Genomic DNA, 23376 nt, shown 5'->3' with positions numbered 1-23376 from the left:
ATTCATATATATATATATATATATATATATATATATATATATATATATATATATACACACACACACACACACAAAAGATCTAAAATCAGCATATTACAGTAATGCAGCCATATCAATGTTTATAGCAGCACAATTCACAAGAGCTAAACTATGAAGCCAACCTAGGTGCCCTTCAACAGATAAATGAATAAAGAAATTGTGGCATACATACACTACTCAGAAGAATGATTTTATGACGTTCGCCAGTAAACCAATGGAGACTATCATGATAAGTGAAAGAAACCAATCTCAACCAAAGCAAAGGCTTTTTTTTTTTTCTCTGATATGTGGAAGCTTATCCACAATAAGGGGTGGGGAGATAAAAGTTCAGTGGATTAGACAAAGGGGAATGAAGGAAAGGGAGAGGGATAGGAAAAAGAAAGTGAAATGGATCTGTATACATATGTGAACACACCATAGTGAATCTGGGGTCCTAATTAGGATAAGATATATTCCATGCTTGTATAATTTTATCAAAATGGATTCTACTGTCATGAATAACTAAAAAGAACCAATTTTTTAAAAAGAGAGAGAAAGACAACTCCATCTACACAGAGCCCTAGTTGCACCTCAAGAAAAAGAGGGCAAAATCAGGACATTTATTGGACTCTGGGTTTATTTTAGGCAGGACTTCACCAATGCTAGTGCTTGGTTAAGATTATGTAAGAATCATGATTTAGTTTTGCTTTTGTGGTCACAGCGAATTGAAGGTGTAAATGCAAGGTCTTCAAAGTGACTTGGGTTCAAGGAGCCTTGGAACTTCAACTGTAGTTTCATGTTTTCCAGAAAAAGTTGATGGCTTTTTGAGAAATTCATGGAATGAACAATAATATTATTTACAACTTTTATGTTCCTCAGTAAGACTTTCCTAGAATAGTGGAGCTATATTGATAAAACCTAGAAATAATAAATACCTGTTAATATATTCAGTTACTATGTGAATGTATATAGTTTCAGTTTTCAGAGAAAGGAAATTTGAGCCCATACCCACAGGAGTGAAGTCAACATTTGATAGTAGACAATTCAAAGCCAGGCTCAAGATCAACATATTCAGGGCCTGAGGGATGAATGTAAGTGGAGGCCCGCATACCATAGTCTAAATATTTATGAAATACAAATCAAGTTAATAAAAGGTTTTAGTTTCCTACCTTGATAAATATAACTTCATAATGACAAAGTTTAAAAATGTGTAAAGTTCTGGTATGTATATGCCTGAAAAACATCTAGGATAACCAACATATTCATAGTTGGCTATATCCGGGTATTCTGTTGATGTTTGGAAAAAAATAATTAAATGAGGATATATATATAATTATTTAAATATATATATATATGTGTGTGTGTGTTTTGAATGCATCTTCCAAATTTCATATATATATCCTTAGCTCATAAAGTTTCATCTCCTTCCATTCATAAAAATTTTTATGTATTTTATTTTTCTATTGCCCACAATGAACTAAAGATGTGCTGTCCTATACAGTAGCCAGTAGTGGTTGTGGTCACTAAATACTTAAATGGGGCCTGTCCCAATTGAGATGTGGCTTCTGAGGACATAGGCTAGTGCTCCTGAGGACACAGGCTGTAGGGAGCCTTCATGGTGTCCTTGGGGTAGTAATTCTATAGGCCTGTCAACTGCAAGAGTCACATGTGCTCAATTCCATGCCATAAGAACATCTACATGGGCTGCAATCAGCAAAACTGTGAATATAGGGCTCCCAGAGACTGGGGGCTCAACCAGTGTGACTCCAGCAGGACATGTAGTCAAGGAATGGCATGCTGAAGCTTTGAGATTTGTTTCTAAATTTATTCTGTTTGATAAAGCATAGCTTTATACACTATGATTTATAAATAAAAATTTTTAAGTTTCTTTACCAAAGACAATGTGAAATTGGACTGCTANTTTTTTTTTTTTTTTTTTTTTGAGAGAGAGAGAGAGAAATTTTAATATTTACTTTTTAGTTTTCGGTGGACACAACATCTTTGTTTGTATGTGGTGCTGAGGATCGAACCCGGGCCGCACGCATGCCAGGCGAGCGCGCTACCGCTTGAGCCACATCCCCAGCCCTCAACATTCTCTTGATGGGTTTTAGATTTACTTAGAGCCTGTTACTCCTTTCATTTTGCTTGGGTCTCCCTTCTGGAATGGGAATGTCTATTCCGAGTATTTTGGAAATAGATCATTTGTTTGATTCCACAGGCTCAAAGCTGTGCTTTCAGTCTCATCCATATCTGATTCAGATGTGACTCTGGACTTGGAAATTTTGATTTGGTGCTGGAATTAAGACTTTGGTGCTATTGGGATGGATTGAATGTATTTTCTGTATGAGAAGGACAAGAATTTAGGAGGACAGAAATGAATACTAGGTTTTGAATGCACCTTCCAAATTTCGTGCATTGAAAACTTAATCCTCAAATTCATATGTTAATGGCATGTGGAGGTAGGACCTCTGGGACATACCTGGGTCATGAGCTCTAGTCATGAATGGGTTAACCCATCCATTAATTAATGGATTTATTGGTCATTGCGAGAGTTTTCTCTGGCATGCTTTCTCTCCCACTACATGGTGCTATCTGCCATGTTGTAATGCATCAAGACAGGCCCTCGCCAGATGCTGTGCCATTACTGGTGCTAGGCTGTTGGACCTCACAACCACCAGAACTATGAGCCAAGTAAATTTTTACTTATAGTCACCATGATATACATCTAATTTCCTGAACTTATGAATATTATAAACTGAAAGTTTGTGCCCTTTTATGAGCTTCTCCCCATTACCATCCCTCTACCTAACTGCTGGCAATTGCAATCTTACTCTCTGTTTCCATGAGATCAACTTTTATAGATTCCGTCTATAAGTGATGTCATATAGTATTTGTCTGCATGTGACTTATTTCATTTAGTATAATTTCTTCCAGGTTCATCTATGTTTTTGAAAATGACAGAATTTCCCTTTTTTTTAGGCCTGATTAACATACCATTGTTTGTATATATGTATATTTGTGTGTGTGTGTGTGTGTGTGTACACATTTTCTTAATCCATTTGTCTGTCAATAGATGCTTAGGTTATTTCCATATCTTAGCTCTCATGAATTATGTTGAAATAAAACAGGGGATGCAATCTGAGGGCGGTGGCATATACCTGTAATCCCAGCAGCCGGGGAGGCTGAGGCAGGTAGATCATGCATTCAAAGCCAGCCTCAACAAAAGCAAGGCACTAAGCAACTCAGTGAGACCCTGTCTCTAAATAAAATACAAAATGGGGCTGGGGATGTGGCTTAGTGGTTGAGTACCCCTGAGTTCAATCCCCGGTACACCCCCAAAATGGAGTGCAGATATAGCTATGTCTGTCCTATCAATCATCTATGTATATCCAGGAGCTTTGAAGTCCATAAGTCAGGAATTTAGGAATGGAAGATGAAAGTAGGTTGGGAAGATTAAGGAAAAGGACAAGGTACAACCAATAAGCATGGGCTAGAGCCCATGAGAGCAGAACAAAACCATGTTAAATCTGAGCAGAAATTAGAGCCCCTTGACCTGGAACAAAATATACACACACAGACCCCAAAGTCATGGTAGCTTAAAAGAATCCCGAGAAGGGAAGCAATTATTACATTTTTTTCATCCTTTTTTTTCATATTATCTTTGAAATCTGATACTTATTTTATATTTGTAGCATAGTCAATTTGGTCTATTCATATTTCAATTAATTGCTCAATGGCCACATATGTCAAGTTGCTACTATTTTGAACAACATAGGTGAAAAGTCACCTCAAAATTGTTAGCTTTAGGGAAGGTTAAATAAACACTTATCCACTCACTCCTGTGTCCACTTGTTAAAGGTTTCCCTACAGGGATTAACTCCCTGCATTGCAGTTTGCAAATGTGTAGTGGTCCCCAGATTCCTAAGGTATGTGTCATTACAACACTAGAGAAGCTCCAGAGCAGGTGAGGCAAGCTGTTCCCTCAAGGATGGGGTGTAACAAAAGCAGTTCTAAAAGGGAAGTTTATAGGAAACTGAAAAAAAAAAAAAGTCTACATTAAAAAAAATCTCAAAAAAAAAGTCATCCAGTTTAAAAAAAAAAAAAATCTCAAACAACCTAACATAATCTCAAGAAATTTTTAAAAGGTCCAAAATCAACATAGGAAATAGTAAGAGTGTATTAATTTATGTTGGGATTGAACTGTGCCCCTCAAAACTTCCACAAATGGAAACCTTAACTCCAAGTTTCTTAAGATGTGGCCTTATTTGGAATTTGTGTCATTACAGATACAATTAGTTAACGTAAAATAAGATCATAGTGGACTAGGGTGAGTCCCTAATCTGAATTGTCTTCATAAAAAGGGAGAATTTGGGCACTAATTGCACACAGTGAAAATGCCATGTGAAGGTGAAAGCTAAAATCAGGGTAATGAAATTGAGGGGGTTACCAAGATAAACCTTCTAGCATCATTTACTTTTAGCTGACTTTAAAAATTACTCATTTTGGAGGTTACATAGCTGAGCAATCTGTTATTAGCCTCCCTCCCACTAGCCTTGCTGTAAATAATACCTCTGACCTGTGAGTTTTTATAACAGTTGCCTAGATTACATGTCAAGGTCTTGCAGACTGCTTTTGTCAAAACCACTTGGGTCCACACAAGTATCTGAGGGTGATCTCTTGAGTTACAAAACCAAAAACTCCATCCAGAGAGCATGCTTATGCCACCATCTGCTGAACTCGAGCCTCATGCAGAGTCATGAAGTTTGATTATGCTTCTCAAACCACTGATTACTTCACCATTACCCATTGCTAAAGTCATCCTTCCTCTTCATCCCACAAATAAACAGCACCAAAATCTATCTTTGGGGAGGTGAATTTGAAACTTGGGTCTCCCCCTCTATGCTCGGTTGCTTTATTAATAAACTTTGTCTTTTGTAAAACTCAGTGTCTCCATGATTGGCCCACTATGAAGCAGGTAAAATGGGCCTGGTTAGGTGACAGTGGTGAAGCAATAAATAACATCAAAACCCAGACAACACCAAACCAACAAACAACATCAAAACCCAGACAATACCAAAGATTGACAGTAAATGACAAAAGCTGGGAAAGAGACATGGAACACATTCTCTTTCACCACTCTCAGAAAAAAAGCAACTCTACCAACACCTTGATCTCAGAGTTCTAGCTTCCAGACTGCAAGACAATAATTTTCACTGTGTGAACCACCCAACTTGTGTTTTGTTTTGGAAGCACAAGCAAATTCACACAATTTCCATCTGGAAGAAAAATCCAGAATTTTTACATTATTGTGAAATAAGCAGAAATATAATTTATGTTTTTCAATTGCATATTTTGTATAATGTTGAGACAGGAGAAAAGGGTCTGATGCTCCACCACAAAGTAAATTTTAATTTTTCTTTCTTCCATCTTTGACAGCCTAGCTGCCCCACATTCATAGTTTGGCTGGCCACAGCTACACCAGATGCCCCACAGCAGCTCAGAGATTTTTGCTTTTGCTTTTGCTACAGCAAGCTCAGGTTACAGGTCCATCCTAGAAGGCTCCACCTTGCAGCCTCTCTAGATGACTCCATCCCTCTATAGCCAGATATCCCCAGTCTGGTCCATAAAGAGCCCCTCCCCTAACCATGACTAAGCAGAAAGTCTGGTTAGCCATTAGGACACTGCAGTGCCTGAGGGAGCCCACCATTTTTTCTATGTAAGCAGTGTACTGCTTCCCCTTAGGAGACAACATAAGTCTTCATAAAACCTCTTTCAGTTATATCTTGGCTATTTTTGATTTCTATCTTGAGTGGAGTAAGCTGAGGTGGTTGCACTGAGAGTTGGTAACATTAAAGGCTCCTGCCACTGAAAATGGCCATGGGCCAGAGCTAAGGACAGCTAGCAGCCAAAGAACAGCAGGGAGAAATGGAGAGCTTCCAGGAGTCATTAGCTCTGGCTGCTGGAAGAGTGAGTTCCAGAGAGTTCTCAGTAGCTGCTAGCTCCACCAGGAGAGAAGTGAGGAGTGTCCCTAACACTAAGAGCTGAGAGTTGCTGACTGTTAAAGTTCAGAGATGTTAATAGTAAGGGAGCTGCACTTTGCCCATCCATGATTTCTGTCCAAATTGAGCAAAAGAACCCTCAGTCAATTAGTAACACTGTCAAGTTTTGTTTTCATAGTCTACTTGCTTGGTACAGTTACAAAACTTCCTTCCAGGACAGAAGATATTCAGATGGAATTTTGTAAGACTTTTGACCTCTAGTTCCCCCTTCTCCCCAGAGCTCTGCTTTTGCCCTATTCTGAACCTAAGCACCTCTTGTGACACAAGTATTCCTCAGATACAAACACAGATGTAAGCCAACAGATCTGGTGAGACTGACACCACTGCTACTCTACCCCAATGGTGCAACCTCATGCAGCACTCCTCTCTCCACAAGCCCCATGTTGTACTGCAAAGTACACCCCTCAAGACAGCCCATCCTGAAAAACTCACCAACGTGGCATTCAAAATGTTACATTCTGACTGCATTTATAGCCAGTCGTATCACTTAGAATTTGTTCTCCTGGATGGTATGGCAACTGTCTCTCAATGGAAGTTTTAAGGGCTTTTATGAGCTGTGTATTATGGTCACTTGTATATGTCAACTTATCTGGGCCACGGGGTGCCCAGACATTTGGTCAAACATTATTCTCATTGTGTCTGTGATGTTTCTGAATGAGATTGATATTTGAGCCAGGAAGTTGAAAAAAGAAGATTGCCTTATCTAATGTGAGTGGGCCTCATCCAATCAGCTGAAGACCTGAACAAACAAAAAGACTAAGAGGGAACGCCTCTGCTTGTCTTCACCTGTCATGTTGATCCTTTCCTGCCTCCATGTTGTCAGAGAGATAAGCCATTAACACAGACCAAACATGTTTGTGTCTTTCCACAATGTCAGAATTTATTGAATAACAATAAATTCATAAGCTGCACCACTGTCAGCGATTGCAATTTACCGAATACTTACGGGCCACCTATTGTCATAAGGCAGGCAATCACAAGTTCTTTTATTCCCATTTAATTATTAATTATTAATACTTACAACACTCAAGGCACACATTATAATTCACACAATGATAACTATAATATATAATGATATACATGATCACATATCATATATATATTTACTGAATATCATAGAAAGACTAAGAAGGGATTAAGGTGGACACAAGGTTATAGTATACTGTGCCAAGAGTACAGGCAGAATGCTCTATGAAGCCTATATAAATGTAAGGAGTCATTGTAGGAGGTCAAATCCAGGTTTTAAGAATTAATGTCACAGAGTTGTTAAAGTAGAGGGTCAAGAAAGAGGACAGTTTCAGAGTGTTAGTTTGATGTGTCAGCTTGAGATGTTAGCTTGAAATATCAGCTTGGCAAGCAACAAATATATGAAAAAAAATGTTCAACATCTCCAGTAATTAGAGAAATGTAAATCAAAACTAAGATTTCATCTCACTCCAGTCAGAATAGCAGTTATTAAGAATACAAGCAATAATAAGTGTTGGCAGGGATGTAGGAGAAAAGTGACACTCATATGTCTTGGGTAAGAGTGCAAATTGGGGCAACCACTGTGGAAAGCAGTATGGAGATTCCTCAGAAAACTTAAACTGGAACCACAATTTGACCCAGCTATCCCACTCCTTGATTTATACCCAAAGGACTTAACATCAGCATACTATAGTGATGCAGCCATATCAATGTTTATAGCAGCTCAATTCACAATAGCTAAACTGTGGAAACAATCCAGATGCCCTTCAATAGATGAATAGATAAAGAAACTGTGATATATATATATATATATATACAAAAAATGGAATATTACTCAGCATTAAAAGAGAACAAAATATGGCATTAGCAGGTAAATGGATCCAAATGTTTTCTCTGATTTGTAGATGCTGATCCATAATGGGGGAGTACATGGGAAGAAAGGAGGAATTTGCGTTGGGCAAAGGTGAGAGTGGGAGCAGGAAAGATGGTGAAATGAGATATCGGATATCATTACCCTAGGTACATAGATGATTTCACAAATGGTGCAACTCTAGATTGTGTACAACCAAGGTATTGAAATGTTGTGCTCTATTTGTGTACAATGAATTGAAATACATTCTGTTATCATGCATAACTAAGTAGAACAGATTAAAAAAAGAAGAAGAACTATCAGCTTGGAATAGGTCATGCATATTGAGCTGAAGCCCACAGTCATAATCAGAGGTGGCAATTTCCATGGGCAAAGTTCATGATGAGTAGCCAGGTGATGGGGTCAAGGTGCAGCCATGTCCAATCTGTGGGGCTCTTCCTTTTATGAGTTTTAGATGAGGTGATTATATCTGGTGAGGCTGGAAAACTCCTGTGTCTCATGTTTCTGATGTGATTTGGGATGCCTACTTATCCAAGTGCTTCTGATTTATTTTGGTAAGTTTGTGCAATAGGTTACTTATTAATTTGTGCCTTATAGTTGTGCTGGGCAGATGTCTGGGGAATTTGTGCAAACAAGGTGTAGAGCCATTCTACCTTGACAGTTGGGCTTAAAATGAAAACTCACAGAAAAATACTGCTTTCCAAAATAAAGAAATTGAGGGTTAGGTACAGTCTGAAAACTACTGTTATACACATCATGGAATAATTCAGAGCAGGGCACAGCTGCCGTCCACACTCCATCATCAAACTAAAACACTGGCTCTTCCTCAGGGTTCAAGGCTGCAGTCTTTGAACAAGAATCACACCATTGGCTCTCCTGGTCTCCAGCTTGCTTACTGCAATTCTGGAACTTGCTTCCATAATCATGTAAACAATTTGCTTATAATAAATCTGTGTGTGTGTGTGTGTGTGTGTGTGTGTGTGTGTGTAACTCCATATATACCTCCTACTGGTAGATTTCTTGAGGGAACACTGACTAATACACCATCTAACTAGTTAGATGGGCTAAAAATACAGTATGATCAGTAATAGCATGGACATTTGGGATTGAGGAAGCCAGGGGTTGAACTGGGAAGATTTGAAGTGTACAAAGAAAACATAAAACAATACATGTTACATGATCATTATAAAATTTGTTGTGTAAAATAAATTAAATTAAAATTTTGAGTTAAAATTAAATAAGTTAAATGAGTAAGAGCTCAAAATTGTTAGCATAATAATCATGATAATGAAGGTAGAATATTCCAGAGAGTTATATACCCACTTCTGTAGTGACCACATAAGCATTAAAGCCTTCCCTTAGTGAACTTGCTACCTCAACATGTATATGCATTTTTAGTGACTTAAAAGTCCTTAGTTCATGTTAGAGTTCACTGTTGGTGTTCTGGATTCTATGGATTTTAAGAAATGTATACAGTGACTTTTATGACCCTTATGATATTATGTACAATAGTTTCATTTCCCTGAAAATACTTTGATCTCCATCTGTTCAGCCCTCCTTTACCCCTTGCCCCTGATAACCATTGATCTTTCTGTCTCCATAGTTTTAATATTTCCAGAGTGTCACATAGTTGGAATCACGCAATATGTAGCCTTTTCAGATTGGCTTCTTTTACTTAGTAATATGAGTAATATATTTTTGCTCCCTATATTTTCAGGGCTTTGTAGCTCATTTCTGCTTAGTGTTGAATAAGAGTCCATTATCTGGACATACCACAATTTGTTCATCCATTCACCATCTGAAGAATATTTTGATTGCTACCAAGGTTTGCTAATTATAAATAAAACTACTATAAATATCTATGTGCTGGTGTTTGTGAAGACATAGATTTTCAACTAAATTATTTGGATAAATATGTTAGGACTATGTTCAGTGTTGTAAGAAGCTAGCAAAATGTTTTTCCAGAGTGACCATATTACTTTGCATTCCCTCTGGCACTGAATGAGAGATCCTGTTTCTTCGCATCCTTACTACTGATGTTGTTAGCTGTCTAGATTTTTGCCATTCTGGTAGATGTAATGGTGGTCCAGCATGTATTTTAAATAACATGTCTTATTTCCTACCTCTTAAAGAAGGTTTTAAATATGGATCAGCCAAAATAACAACAAAAAGACAAAAACCCAAATGAGCAATTATGCTCTATCATCTAATTACTTTTTTTTTTGGTTTTGTTTTTTGTTTTTTGTTTTTGTTTTTTTTAAATTTTTTATTGTTGGCTGTTCAAAACATTACATAATTCTTGATATATCATATTTCACACTTTGATTCAAGTGGGTTATGAGCTCCCATTTTTACCCCAAATACAGATTGCAGAATCACATCAGTTACACATCCATTGATTTACATATTGCCATACTAGTGTCTGTTGTGTTCTGCTGCCTTTCTTATCCTCTACTATCCCCCCTCCCCTCCCCTCCCCTCGCCTCTTCTCTCTCTGCCCTCATCTAATTACTTTTAATAATTGGGTAGGGCTGGGGTTGTGGCTCAGCTGTAGAGTGCTTACCTAGCACGTGTGAGGCCCTGAGTTCGATCCTCAGCACCATATAAAAATAAAATAAAGATATTATGCCCAACTATAACTAAAAAATAAAAGAATAATTTGGTATATATCCATCTAATCATTTTTATGTGCATGTATACATGTATTTTTCTTTTTCTAAAGATCTATCTGGGAGCAAATTCAATGTGTCCATTTTAAACATGAGTATGTACTCTATAATTGATAGGCAGGCCTGTGACCATAGGTGATGTAATAATCATGCCAAATGTCACCTGATCTTTTTCAGAGAATAAATGTGCTGATGGAAATATCTCAGGAGTTATTAATTCTGATATTTTATGTGTTCTGGGGTTATCTTAACTAATTTTTTCAATTAATTTTCATTAATGGCATCTCACTCTTTGATCTAAGATGTCATTTATCATATTATGTTCAATTTAAGCCCTATCTATGAACTCCCAAAGACTGGTAAACTTGTTGACCTCAAGATTGGCCTTTGATCTGCAACTTGGAATTTGCCACACCTGTCCCCTGTGCTAAGAACAACTTCTCACATTAAGGTTGCTGAAAGTTAACTAAATCTTATCCTTCTTCAGTAGGTCACAATGAAAGATTCACTTATATAAGTAAAGAGGTGAATGTAAGTGTGAATGCAGAAAGTGAGTCTGGCCCATGTCGGTGAAACCATACGTTCCTAGTATATAAGTCTCAAAAGCAGCACAATTCACAATAGCTAAACTGTGGAACCAACCTAGATGCCCTTCAATAGATGAATGGATAAAAAAAAATGTGGCATATATATATACACAATGGAATATTACTCAGCAATAAAAGAGAATAAAATCATGGCATTTGCAGGTAAGTGGATGGAGTTAGAAAAGATAATGCTAAGTAAAGTTAGCCAGTCCCAAAAAACCAAATGCTGAATGTTTTCTCTGATATAAGGAGGCTGATTCATAGTGGGAGAGGGAGAGGGAGCATGGGAGGAATAGATGAACTGTAGATAGGGCAGAGGGGTTGGATGGGAAGGGAGGGAGCAGGGAGTTAGCAAGGATGGTGGAATGTGATAGTCATTATTATCCAAAGTACATGTATGAAGATACGAATATACTTTATGTACAACCAGAGATATGAAAAATTATGCTGTATACGTGTAATAAGAATTGAGATCATTTAAAGTCAGCATTATTTATGAGATAGTTATTAATTTCTGCATTTTGGATAATTTCTAATGTTTAATTCAATCCAATTTTTCATTCACTTAACTACACTTTCAATGAGATTTCACTCATTTGCAAGCTTTGAAGTTTGTTTTCAGTTTCTTCCATGGATAATATTTCTTTATTTTATTTTTCATTAGCTACACATGACATTACAATGATATTGGCAATTCATACATTTGAATCATTGGGGTATAATTTCTCATTTTTCTAATTGTACAGATTGCAGAATCACACTGGTCATAGAGTCACCTATATACATACAGCAATCATAATGTCTATTCTATTCTGCTGCCCTTCCTATCCCCCCTACTCCTCCCCTCATGAATAATATTTCATTAAGTATTTTCTGCAGTGTGACCTTAATAGTCTTGAAATATTTGAGTTTCTGCTTATCGTGGAAGGTTTTTATTTCTTCTTTAATTTTGAAGGATATTTTTGCTGAGTATTGCCATATTGACCATCTGTTATTTCCTTTTAGAGTTTGGATTTTAAAGTTTGTGCTGAGAAGTCTAAAGTAATTCTGATTGGCTTAATTCTTAAGTTTTTAAAATTTTATTCCTGCTTATGTTAGGCATATTAATTATAATATATCTTGGAAAGTTTCTTTTCTGTTTTTTTTTAATCTTTTCAGTGCTTCCCGTATCTATCTGCCCATCTTGTTCTCAGTTTTGGAACATTTTTGTTATTATTTCCTTGAAAAGTTTATTCATGCCATTGGCCTGTATCTCAAATTTCTCTTTGATTCCACTGATTCTTAAATTTGGCCTATTAATATTGTCCTAGAATATTTGTATAATCTGATCATAATTGCTTGCTTTCTGTACTTTAATGCTGCCTGAATATTCAAGGCCAGCCACTTGGTCTTTCAGTTCTGAGATTTTATTTTCTACATGATATACTCTATTGAAGAGACTTTAAGTGAAATTTTTAATTTTATTTATTATGCTTTTCATTTCCAAGATATGTGTTTAATTTTTTTAGTATCTTTATCTCCTTATTGATTTTCTCATTTTGGATTAAATATTCAATAGGTGTCTGGAAGTTCTCCTAGTAATCCACACTCGTAGGAGTGGTTCACAATAGACAAAAGTCCTTTGCAGTTCATTCTTGTTGAATTGTTTCCTACATCACCTACATAAAACCTATAGTGCAATGGATAGGAACTACAATAGGAACCACAATGTGTTATTGAGATCTTTGTTTATAAATGTTGGGGCTTAAGTCCAAATGCTCTGATAGGTCTTTCTGTTCTCCTCTAACCCAGTCCCCACAGATGCCTGGCATTTTCCATATCCACAAAATGACTTACTATGTTCTTTTTTGGACCTCTACTATCTAAAGTAATGCATGATGTGCAGTTGACACTCAGAGAATATTTTCTGAATAAATGGATAACTAGAGTTTGTGTCTGAAGGGAAATATACACCTATAAATTTAATAGTGTGGATTACTAGGAGACCTTCCAGCTTTGCTTTCATTGAATTTGAAGATTCCCAAGCTGCAGTTGATACTGTCCAAGAGCTATATGGAATGATAATAAGTGGGTGAATCTTACCAGAAGTGGAAATCATGTTCAAATGAAGGCAGGAAAGAGGGAGTAGTTGAGATGAGCAAGAATAATGGGAATCTCATAGAAATGAGACTCTAAGGAGACAGGGGATGGGGAGGCAAGATGCCAAGTGCAAGTGGAAGTGTTAGACTTTGAAATGAGAAATGTCACCTCTTAGACTCCAATAGAAAGATGAGCCAAAGAGGATGGGTGGGATCCAAGCAGAATGCAGATTAGTGGCAGAAAGTTGAGGTTATATTTTCTGTTAAAATAGGAAATGAGATTATTGGCTGGGAATGAGAATGGAGGAGAAGAAACTATAGAATAGATTTGAAATAGTCATGAAGAAATGTGGGGTGAGAGCTTGCCAGGAAACATGGAAGAATTATCAGGTTGAGATTTTTTTTTTAATTATTTTTTTTAAAATTTATGTATGACAGTGGAATTCATTACAATTCTCCAATTAAAAGATGTAGACTGGCAGAATGGACTTTTTAAAAAAAAATTCAACTATATATTGTTCACAAGAGACTCATCTTACATGCAAAGACAGCCACAAGCTGAGATTGAAAGGATGGGAAATAATATTTCAAGCAAATGGAGCCCGAAAACAAGCAGGAACAAAGTGTATTTCAAATTAATCAGAAGAGGCAAAGAAGTTCATTTCACGTAGGGAAAAATCCAACAAGATAAAAATAGTGGTAAGCATTTATGCCCCAAACATCATTGCACATAATTATTTAAAATACTACTCAACTTAAAAGCCCATACAGACCCCAATACAATCTTACTGTGTGATTTCAGCACACCTCTTTCACTAAATGATACAATATTCAGACATAAACTCAGTAAAGATTCTTCAGACCTGAAACATTACAAATCAAATGTGCCCAACAGATATCTATTGAATATTTCATCCAAAACCAGTCAAATTCACTTTCTTCACAGCTGCTCATGGAAACTTCCCCCAAGATAAACCATATTTTAGGCCATAAGGCAAGTCTTAGAAAATACCAAAACAAATGTTTATGTAATTACTTGCATCTTATCAGATCATAATGGAATAAAATTAGAAACCAACAGCAAGAAAAACTACAGGAACTACATAACTATAACTATATAATCGCATGGATTTTGAACAATAAAGAAGTGACAGAAAAAATAGGGGAGAGATTTAAAAATTATTAGACTCAAATGAAAATAGAGATACAATATGTCAGAGTCTTTGGGACACTATGAAGGCAAATCTATGAGAAAAGTTTATAGCTATTATTGCCTCCCAAAAAATCAGAAATATTTCAAGTAAATAACCTAATGATGCATCTTCATATAAACAAGACCAACTATATAAATAAGACTAAATAAGTCCCAAACTACTAGAAGAAAGAAAATAATTAAGAGCTAAAATTGATGAAATAGAAAATGCAAAGAATCAACGGAATGAAAATTGATTCTTTGACAAGATAAACAAGATCAATAAAACTTTGGCCAAATTAACCAGAATAAAGAGGAAAAAGACCTAATTAATAAAATTAGAGATGGAAAAGGAGATATCACTACAGACATCACAGAAATCTAGAGGATCCTTAGAGACTGTTTTAAAGACTTGTACTGAAATAAATTAGAAAATCTAGAATAAATCAATTTCCAGACACATATGACCAATCAAAATTGAGCCAAGAGGAAATAAAAACCCTAAGGAGACCAATAACAAGCAATGAGACTAAACCAGGAAAAAAAAAAACAAAAAAACAAAAAAACAACTTTCCAACAAAGAAATGGGTCAGCTGAATTCTACCAGAACTTTATTTTTTTTAATTTTTATTTTTTACAGTTTTATAACTTTATTTAACTATCAGCAGTTAGTTCTCATCCACGTTGACTGTCTGTAGATTTTTTAACGTGGTAATGGGGACATAGGTTACCAAAGTATAGAGCTTGATTGGTGAATCTTCATCCTTCTAATGTTTTCGGGACAATCGCACACCAATATGATATGGGACATTCCTTAGTCCTTTGGCCCAGACAGCTTTATTGAGCCTGGTATCAATGCGCACATCTGGAGTTCCCATCTCCTTCATGGCAAATTTCCGGATTTCTTTGAGTACCCGAGGAGCACTCTTCTTGAAGCCCACTCCATGGACCGGCTTGTGAATGTTGATGGTCTATTCCCGGGTCACGTCCTTGTTGATGGCAGAAGGGCCCTTCTTCCTCTCGCCACCCTTCTTTGCAGGAGCCATTCTGCCAGGCCCAAGTTAGAAAGCTCTACCAGAACTTTAAAGAGAAACTAATACCAATGGTCCTCAAATTATCCCATCAAATAGAAAGGGATGGAACACTTTCAAATTCATTCTATAAAGCTAATATAACACTGATACCAAAGTCAGAAAAGGACACATTAAGGAATTAAATTACAGACCAATATCCCTGATAAACATAGATACAAACATGCTTCACAAAGTATTAGCAAACTGTACCCAACAACACAGTTAAGAAAGTTGTAACACAACATGATCAAGTTGATTTCATTCTAGGGATGCAATGGTGGTTCAACATATACAAATCAATAAATGTAACACCACTCATAATCTTCTCAATAGATGCAGAGAAAGCCTTTGGCAAAATTTAGCACCTAATCATGATTTAAAAAAAAAAAAAAGGAAGAAAAGGAACTCACTCAATATAACAAAGGCCATGTATAAGAAGCCCAAAACTAACATTATAGTGAGTGATGAAAAAATGAAAGCATTTCCTCTAAAATTAGGAACAAGACAAGGATATTCACTCTCACAATTCCTGCCCATTATCATACTTGGAACTTTTGTCAGAGAAATTAGGCAAGAGAAATAAAAGGGATACAATGAAGGAAATGAAGAAGTCAAATTGGCTCTGTTCACAGATGATATGATCCTATACATAGAAGATCCACAAAGCTCTACAAGAAAATAGAGCTAATTTTTAAAATCAGCAAAGAAGCAGAGTACAAAGTGAAACAAACACAAACCTGCACAGTCATCTGATCCTTGACAAAGTTACCAAAACTATGTTGGAGAAGACAGCCTTTTAAACAAATTGTGCCAGGAAAACTATGTATCTATATGTAGATGAATGAAGCTTAGATCCCTATTTCTCACCCTGAACAAAAGGAAACTCAAAGTGGATCAAAGGCCTAGGAATTATACCAGAAACTTTGCAAGGGCTAGAAGAAAACATAGGGTCATCAATCCAACATATAGTGCTATCATGATAGGGTTCCTCGAGCTCAGAAATTAATAAATGGGATGTCATCAAATTAAAACCTTTTCCATAGCAAAGAATGCAAAGAGAGAGCCTACAGAGTATCTTTGCCAGCTACTCTTCTGACAGAGGATTAGTATACAGAATAAATAAAGAACTCAAAGAACTTAACTCCTAAAACACAAATAACCCAGTCAATAAATGGACAAATGAAATAAAAAGGTACTTCTAAAAAAAAATGGCCAAAAAATATATGGGAAAATGCTCAGCATCTTTAGTAATCAAGGAAATGCAAATCAAACTACACTGAGATTTTTTTTTTCTCACTCCAGTTAGGATGGCAGTCAATAATAATAATAATAATAATAATAATAATAATAATAATTAATGTTGGTGAAAATGTAGCACAAAAGGGAAACCTACACTATTTGTGGGATTGTAAATCAGTACATCCACTATGCAACTCAATATGGAGGTTCCTCAAAAGACTAGTCATATAACCAACATATGATCCAACTATTCCACTCCTTGGTATTCATCCAAAAGAATTGAAGTCATCATACTACAGTGATACATGCATGCCCATGTTTATAGAAGCACAATTGACAATAGCCAAATTGTGAAACAGTCTAAGTGCCCATGTACAAATGAATGAATAAGAAAATGTGGCAAAGTTGTCATTTGCCAGAAAATAATGGAACCTGAGAACAATATGTCAAGCAAAGTAATCCCAACTCAGAAAATCAAGGGTCATATTTTTCTCTCATATGTGGAAGTTAGAGAGGGGAAAAAAGGTCTTTAAAAAAGGCAGGGGGAAAAAAAAAGGCAGGGGGAGAATCTCATGAAAGTAGAAGGGAACCAGTGGAGTACAGGAAGGGAAATGGGTAAGGGAAGAGGGGAGAGAGAGAGAAGGGATTGGGGAATGAAATTGACCAAATTACATTGTGTTCATGTATGAGTATGTTATAAGGAATCACACTAATATGTATAATTATAATGCACCAAAAATATATTTGTAAAAAAAAAAAGGAAATAGACCAGTTTGCAAGAGAAGTGATACATAGAAAATACTTAAATTTGAAATGAGTAAGTACAGAAAACTCAAGTTTTGTTTGAGACCTCATAAACTTGGTGCATTTTTAAGATGTTTTAGCTGTTTGAATGTATCTACTAGAACAGTAAGACACATAAATATGTAATACTTTGTGGTATGATACGGACTATCCAAGGCAGGTAACATCAGCAATTGTCAGTTTACAATGTTCCTGTAAGCAAAATTGAGTTTGCTTTGAACTTTAGTCTTTCATAGACTCTAAATCCTGCATAGCCTGTGTGATATTTTAATATTATAGAAATGAGGCTGGTGAAAATTGAATGAAGATTACTTTTTTCTATCTGGGATTTAGTATGCTGCAACAGTTGAAACAAGCTGTCTTAAAAACTTACTGTTAACACAAACCAATAGGTAAAAATAAAAGCTGCACTATTAAACTGGGTCAGAAGTTTTTAAAAAATCTAACTAGTCTTCACCCTAGGCAGAGGCTGCCCAGTTGCCATAGAATCTGTTAAATTTCAAGGAAGTTTATCTTTAGATTGTAAGTTCCCTATGTGAATACATAGTTGTTTGTAGCATACTTTATTTAGAAATTTGGGATTTCAAAATACCAATGCCAGTTGGTTGCAGTGGTGCACATATGTAATCCTAGTGGCTCAGAAGGCTGAAGCAGGAGGATAGCAAGTTCAAAGCCAGCCTTAGCAATTTAGTGAGGCTCCGAGCAACTTAGCGAGACTCTCCCTCAAAATAAAAAATAAAAAGGGCTTGGGATGTGGCTTAGTGATTAAGCACCTCTGGGTTCAATCCCCAGTCCCAAATAAATAAATAAACAAACAAACAAATACCAAAAAGAACAACATAGTCCTGCCAATTTAAGAGTTTATTGTAAGACTTAACTTTAAGAACTATGCCAGACTTTTTGTTTGTTTCATACTATTATTTGTAATATATCTGTGAAAATCTTTAGGATGGTTGTTTTGGTTATAGATGGGTTCAATTCTCAGCACTGCATATAAATAGATAAATAAAATAAAGGTCCATCAACAACTAAATATATATATATATATATATATATATACACACACACACACACACACACACACACACATCTACATATGTGTGTGTGTGTTTCAAATTGTTGTTTAATTTGAAAGATTGTTTCCCCTTGCAAACTGAAATCTGTGATCATGGTGCCAAATCCAGGTATAACATCCTGTGGGCAGCCATATTTTATTTTTTTAAAAAGTGTTGATGAAGGCTGAGGTTGTGGCTCAGTGGTAGAGCACTTGCCTCACATGTGTGAGGTACTGGGTTAGATCCTGAGCACTGAATATAAATAAATGAACAAAATAAAATATAAAGATATGTCAACAAATGAAAATTATTTTTAAAAAGTGTTGATGAATTTATAAGATATTAACATAATTGTGTAATAGTAGACTTTGTTATCCCATGAAAGTAGTTGTAGGTATAGGGTCTTAATTAGAATAAGATATGTCCTATACTTGTATAATTACCAAAATGGATTCTATTGTCATGTATAAATAAGAAGAACCAATAAAATAAAATTTAAAATATATATGTGCATATATATACATATATATATATGATTACTTAGTATATCTGCACAATTACCTTTGAGCCATGATTCTAGTTGAGCCCTTTGTTAGCCCAAAAATGAGTAGTTTCTCCCAGATGGAAAGTTTAAAAAAATGTCAAAAACTATAATATATTACCATCATGCCACATAATAACATTTTGACTAAAAACTGACTTTCTATATGATGGTGGTCTGATATGATTATAAGGGAGTTAAAAAATTACTACTGCCTAGTGTTGTGCTTTGGATATGAAGTGTCCCCCAAAAGCTCCCATTAATGCAGGAATATTCATAGAAGAAATGACTAGATTATGAGTGCTGTAACCTGTACAATCTCAACAAGTAGAAACACCAGCAAAAATTCAGGACATGAGTCCCTCCTAGTTTGAATGGACTGATTGGGTGGTAACTATGGGTTACCACCACATAAAACCATCTTTTATGGGCAACTGGAAATAAAAAAGCTTTGTTTACACCAGCATCATTTGAAATATATTTATATTTTAATATATATTTTTTAATTTAAAATATTTTTAAATTTTATTTTATTGGTTCTTCTTAGTTTTGCATGAAAAATAGACTCCATTTTGATAAAATTATACATATATAATTTAAAGTGTTTCATGAGAATTTTAAACAGATCCATCATGAGGCACAATATGGTTCAAAGGTAAATGCAGAACTAAACATGGAGTTTTGACTGTCCTTCCTCTTAAAAGATCAGAAGCAATTTCAAATTATTCTACAGTTAGATTAAATCCTAATGCAACATTTTCCAAAAAAAATCACAGTAGATAAATCTCCCTTCTCATGTGGGACATCTACTTTGCAGATAAGCTGTAACCATTTTCTCATTTCCTATTCATAGCACTACCCAAGGTTATTTGGCCTCTGTCCCCACTCTCCTCTGAAAACAGCTCTCATGACAGTCACTGATGATGCGCCTGTTGTAAATCACACAGGAACTTTCAAGTTCTAGGTTATTTGGCCTGGATTTGGAGCATTTGACAAAACTTTGGACCCTTCAGATGATGTCCATCTGCTGGTTGTAAACCTTTGACAGCTGTATATCCCTTTTAGGATTAAGTTTTAAATCCCTGCCACCTGGTAAGTCACTTACTAATGGATCTCCTGCTTTCCTCTCCATCTTTATCTCTCATTCTTAGCCTTGTTCTTGGTTCCAACTGTCCTGATCTCTGTAATCCCCTGGAAGTGCCAGGTACCACCTCCTTCTTCTTCGCCTGGCTCATCCCTACTCACTCCGCAGACCACAGCTTCGGCATCCTTTACTCTGGGAGCCGTGGGCTTCTAACTTTGAGTTTGGAGCCCTTCCCGTATGTTTCCATGGAGCTTCTAATTACTTGTTTATCACAGTGTGTTACCCTCATCATTCAGGCAGTGTGATACCTAAGTATATAAGACCCATTAGAGTGGAAACTGATTCTATTCAAGAGATATTTCTAGTAGAGTGCCTGGCACAGAGAGTTCTTTAATAACTACTACATGAATTAAGGTTATTCTTTTCGAAGACCTACTTAGTCCAGGTGCTGTGTTACATGCTTGACAAATAGTCGTCTCAACCATCATGAAAACCTTTCAAGAGAGTAATTTCTATGATGAGGAAATTGGGCCACCAAAAAGCAAAATAATTTGCTCTTAGCTGGTTAGATCTGGAGTTGCCCCGCAGCCAGTGATATACAACCTCAACAAGAAGAAACACCAACTGAAATTCAGGACATTATATCTGGTCAACAGAATTCCCAGATAAGCTTCTGCGGCTCAAGAGCTTGACTTGGAAGCTGCTCAATAGGAATTGACTCAGTCCCAAAACAGGAATGTATTATATGTACAGTTATGCGTCCCTTAACAATGAGGAAATGTTCTGAGAAATAAGTTGTTCAATGATTTTATCATTGTGCAAACATCATAGAGTATTTCACAAATCTACATGACATAGGTCAGTCACTCAACATGATTTCTTGATTAAGAGAAGTGTTCAACAAGAGACGCATGATGGGTAATAATGAGTGTAATACATTCCACTATTGTCATGTATGTAAAAAATAAATTTAAAAAAGAAAACTTACATGTGAAAATCTAAAGTGAATACCATTCTCTATTAAAGAAAACTAACCTAAAAAAAAAAAGAGAGAGAGAGAGAGATGCATGAGATGGCTGCTGACATAACCAGGCATATTGCTTTGCTGTAAACTTTTTTTCTAAGTAAGTAGAAAGGGTACACTCTGAAATAATGATAAAAATATAGTATAGTCAATACATAAACCAGTAACAGTTCATTATCGTTATCAAATATTAAATACTGCACTGAACGTGCTCTGATTTATACTACTGGCAACACAACAGCTTAGCTTACACCAGCATCACCACAAATGTGAGGAACATGTGATGATGTGACATTAGGGTGTTTTTCTTAGATCACTAGATGTTTTAGTTAGTTTTTTCATCACCGTGACCAAAATACCTGACAAGAACAACTTAATGGAAGAAAAGTTTATTTGTGGATCACCATTTCAGAGGTCTCAGTTTATATACGGCCAACTCCATTGCTCTGGACCAAGGTGAGGCACAAACATCATGGTGGAAGGGCCCAGAGGCAAAAAGCTGCTCCCTTCATGACAGCAAGGAAGTGGTGGGGTGGTGGATGGCACTATAGAAAAGCACCCCTCCAAGGCATGCCCCCAATGACCCACCTCCTCCAACCACAACCCACCTACCCACAGTTACCACTCAGTCAGTCCATTCAAACTGGGAGGGACTCATTAGGTTTCAGCGCTCATAATCTAGTCATTTCTCCTCTGAATATTCCTGCATTAATGGGAGCCTTCGGGGGACACTTCATATTCAAAGCACAACACTAGGCACTAGTAATTTTTTAGCTCCCTTATAATCATATGAGGCCACCATCATACATAAAATCTTTCTTTAGCCAAAATGTCATTATATAGCATGATGATAATATGTTATAGTTTTTGACATTTAAAAAAAAAAGTGGGGGGGGGGCTTTCCAGCTGGAAGAGACTACCCATTTCTGGGCTCACAAAGGACTCAGCCAGGATCATGGTTCAAAGGGAACTGTGTAGATAGATCTACTAATCAAGAACAATATCTCCTCTATGTGGTTCTGACATCCCAGGGACTAGTTTTTCTGTACCTGGATTATCTCAGAGTCAGATGCTAGTCAAACTAGGGATTCCTCCTAGAGCTTAGAGCACACAGAAATTATTTAAACTAGCCAACCCTACACTGTTTTCCAGGACCTTCCTTGACTTTTCTGCAGAAATCATAGTTTAGACTCTGGCCTAAATCTTCTGCTAGCTCCTATCTTATGCCTCCTTACAACCTGGTGTCTTTCTCATGTGGTCCTGGGTGGCATGACTGTCTCTACAACCTGTGAATATAAAAAAAAATTTGTTTTTGAGTTCCTCCTGTATCTCCTTTCAGGGCCACACTTGGCTGACCATCTCATAAAAGATACAAACCAGAGTGAGCTTGGACATGGTCCTGAGGTCAAAGGGAAGATTCTACCAAATGCCAAAAGCAAGAGAAAAACAACCAGGGCTGGGGATGTAGCTCAAGCGGTAGCGCGCTCGCCTGGCATGTGCGCGGCCCGGGTTCGATCCTCAGCACCACATACAAAGATGTTGTGTCTGCTGAGAACTAAAAAATAAATATTAAAAAATTCTCTCTCTCTCTCTCTCTCTCTCTCCCTCTCTCTCTCTCTCTCAAAAAAAAAATGGGCCCACTGTGCTGAAGCCCACAGGCTTTCTAAAAAAAAAAAAAAGAGAGAGAGAGAAGAGCAACCATTGGTTTAAAGGAAAACCATCAATGTTATTCTCATGTTGGAAATTTGACTGTTAAATGTTTCTCAACAGTTTTACAGTTTTCTTCCCCAAAAAGCCACAAAGCTAGTAATTGGTAAGGAAGGATTTGGTGGGGTTGGTTCTATAGCAAAAAGGGTATTGCCTATTTCTCTAATCTTCAGAATGACCTAAAAAGAATCATACTGATGCAAAACAGAGTTGCTAGAAAAACCCTTATCATGAGTCCAGGACAAGGTGAATTCCTGTCTGTCTGAAAATTCCCTTCTCTTCATAAGAACTTTTCAAACACTGCTGAGAAGAGTGTTTGACCCATCTACATTTCCTGCCACAACCTTTCCTGACTAATTTCATGAAGGTATTGAAGTTGGGATGCTAAGACAGTGCTGAAGTGGGAATA

At 36.5% G+C, this 23376-nt stretch overlaps 1 long non-coding RNA gene and 1 pseudogene across 1 annotated transcript; one reads left to right on the top strand and one right to left on the bottom strand.

The window, feature by feature from the left end:
* The first annotated feature begins 8305 nt into the window (after positions 1–8305).
* LOC125619808 lies at positions 8306–22864 on the top strand. Its single transcript, XR_007351408.1, has 3 exons — positions 8306–8468; positions 20100–20244; positions 22600–22864. It is a non-coding gene; the product is annotated as an uncharacterized LOC125619808 (long non-coding RNA).
* On the bottom strand, positions 15079–15501 carry LOC107141220 (annotated as a pseudogene).
* Positions 22865–23376: the final 512 nt, after the last annotated feature.

The sequence above is a fragment of the Marmota marmota genome, unplaced genomic scaffold, assembly GCF_001458135.2.
Source record: "Marmota marmota marmota unplaced genomic scaffold, marMar, whole genome shotgun sequence".
Classification (NCBI taxonomy): Eukaryota; Metazoa; Chordata; class Mammalia; order Rodentia; family Sciuridae; genus Marmota; species Marmota marmota.
This window is presented reverse-complemented; position numbering and strand designations above follow the sequence as displayed.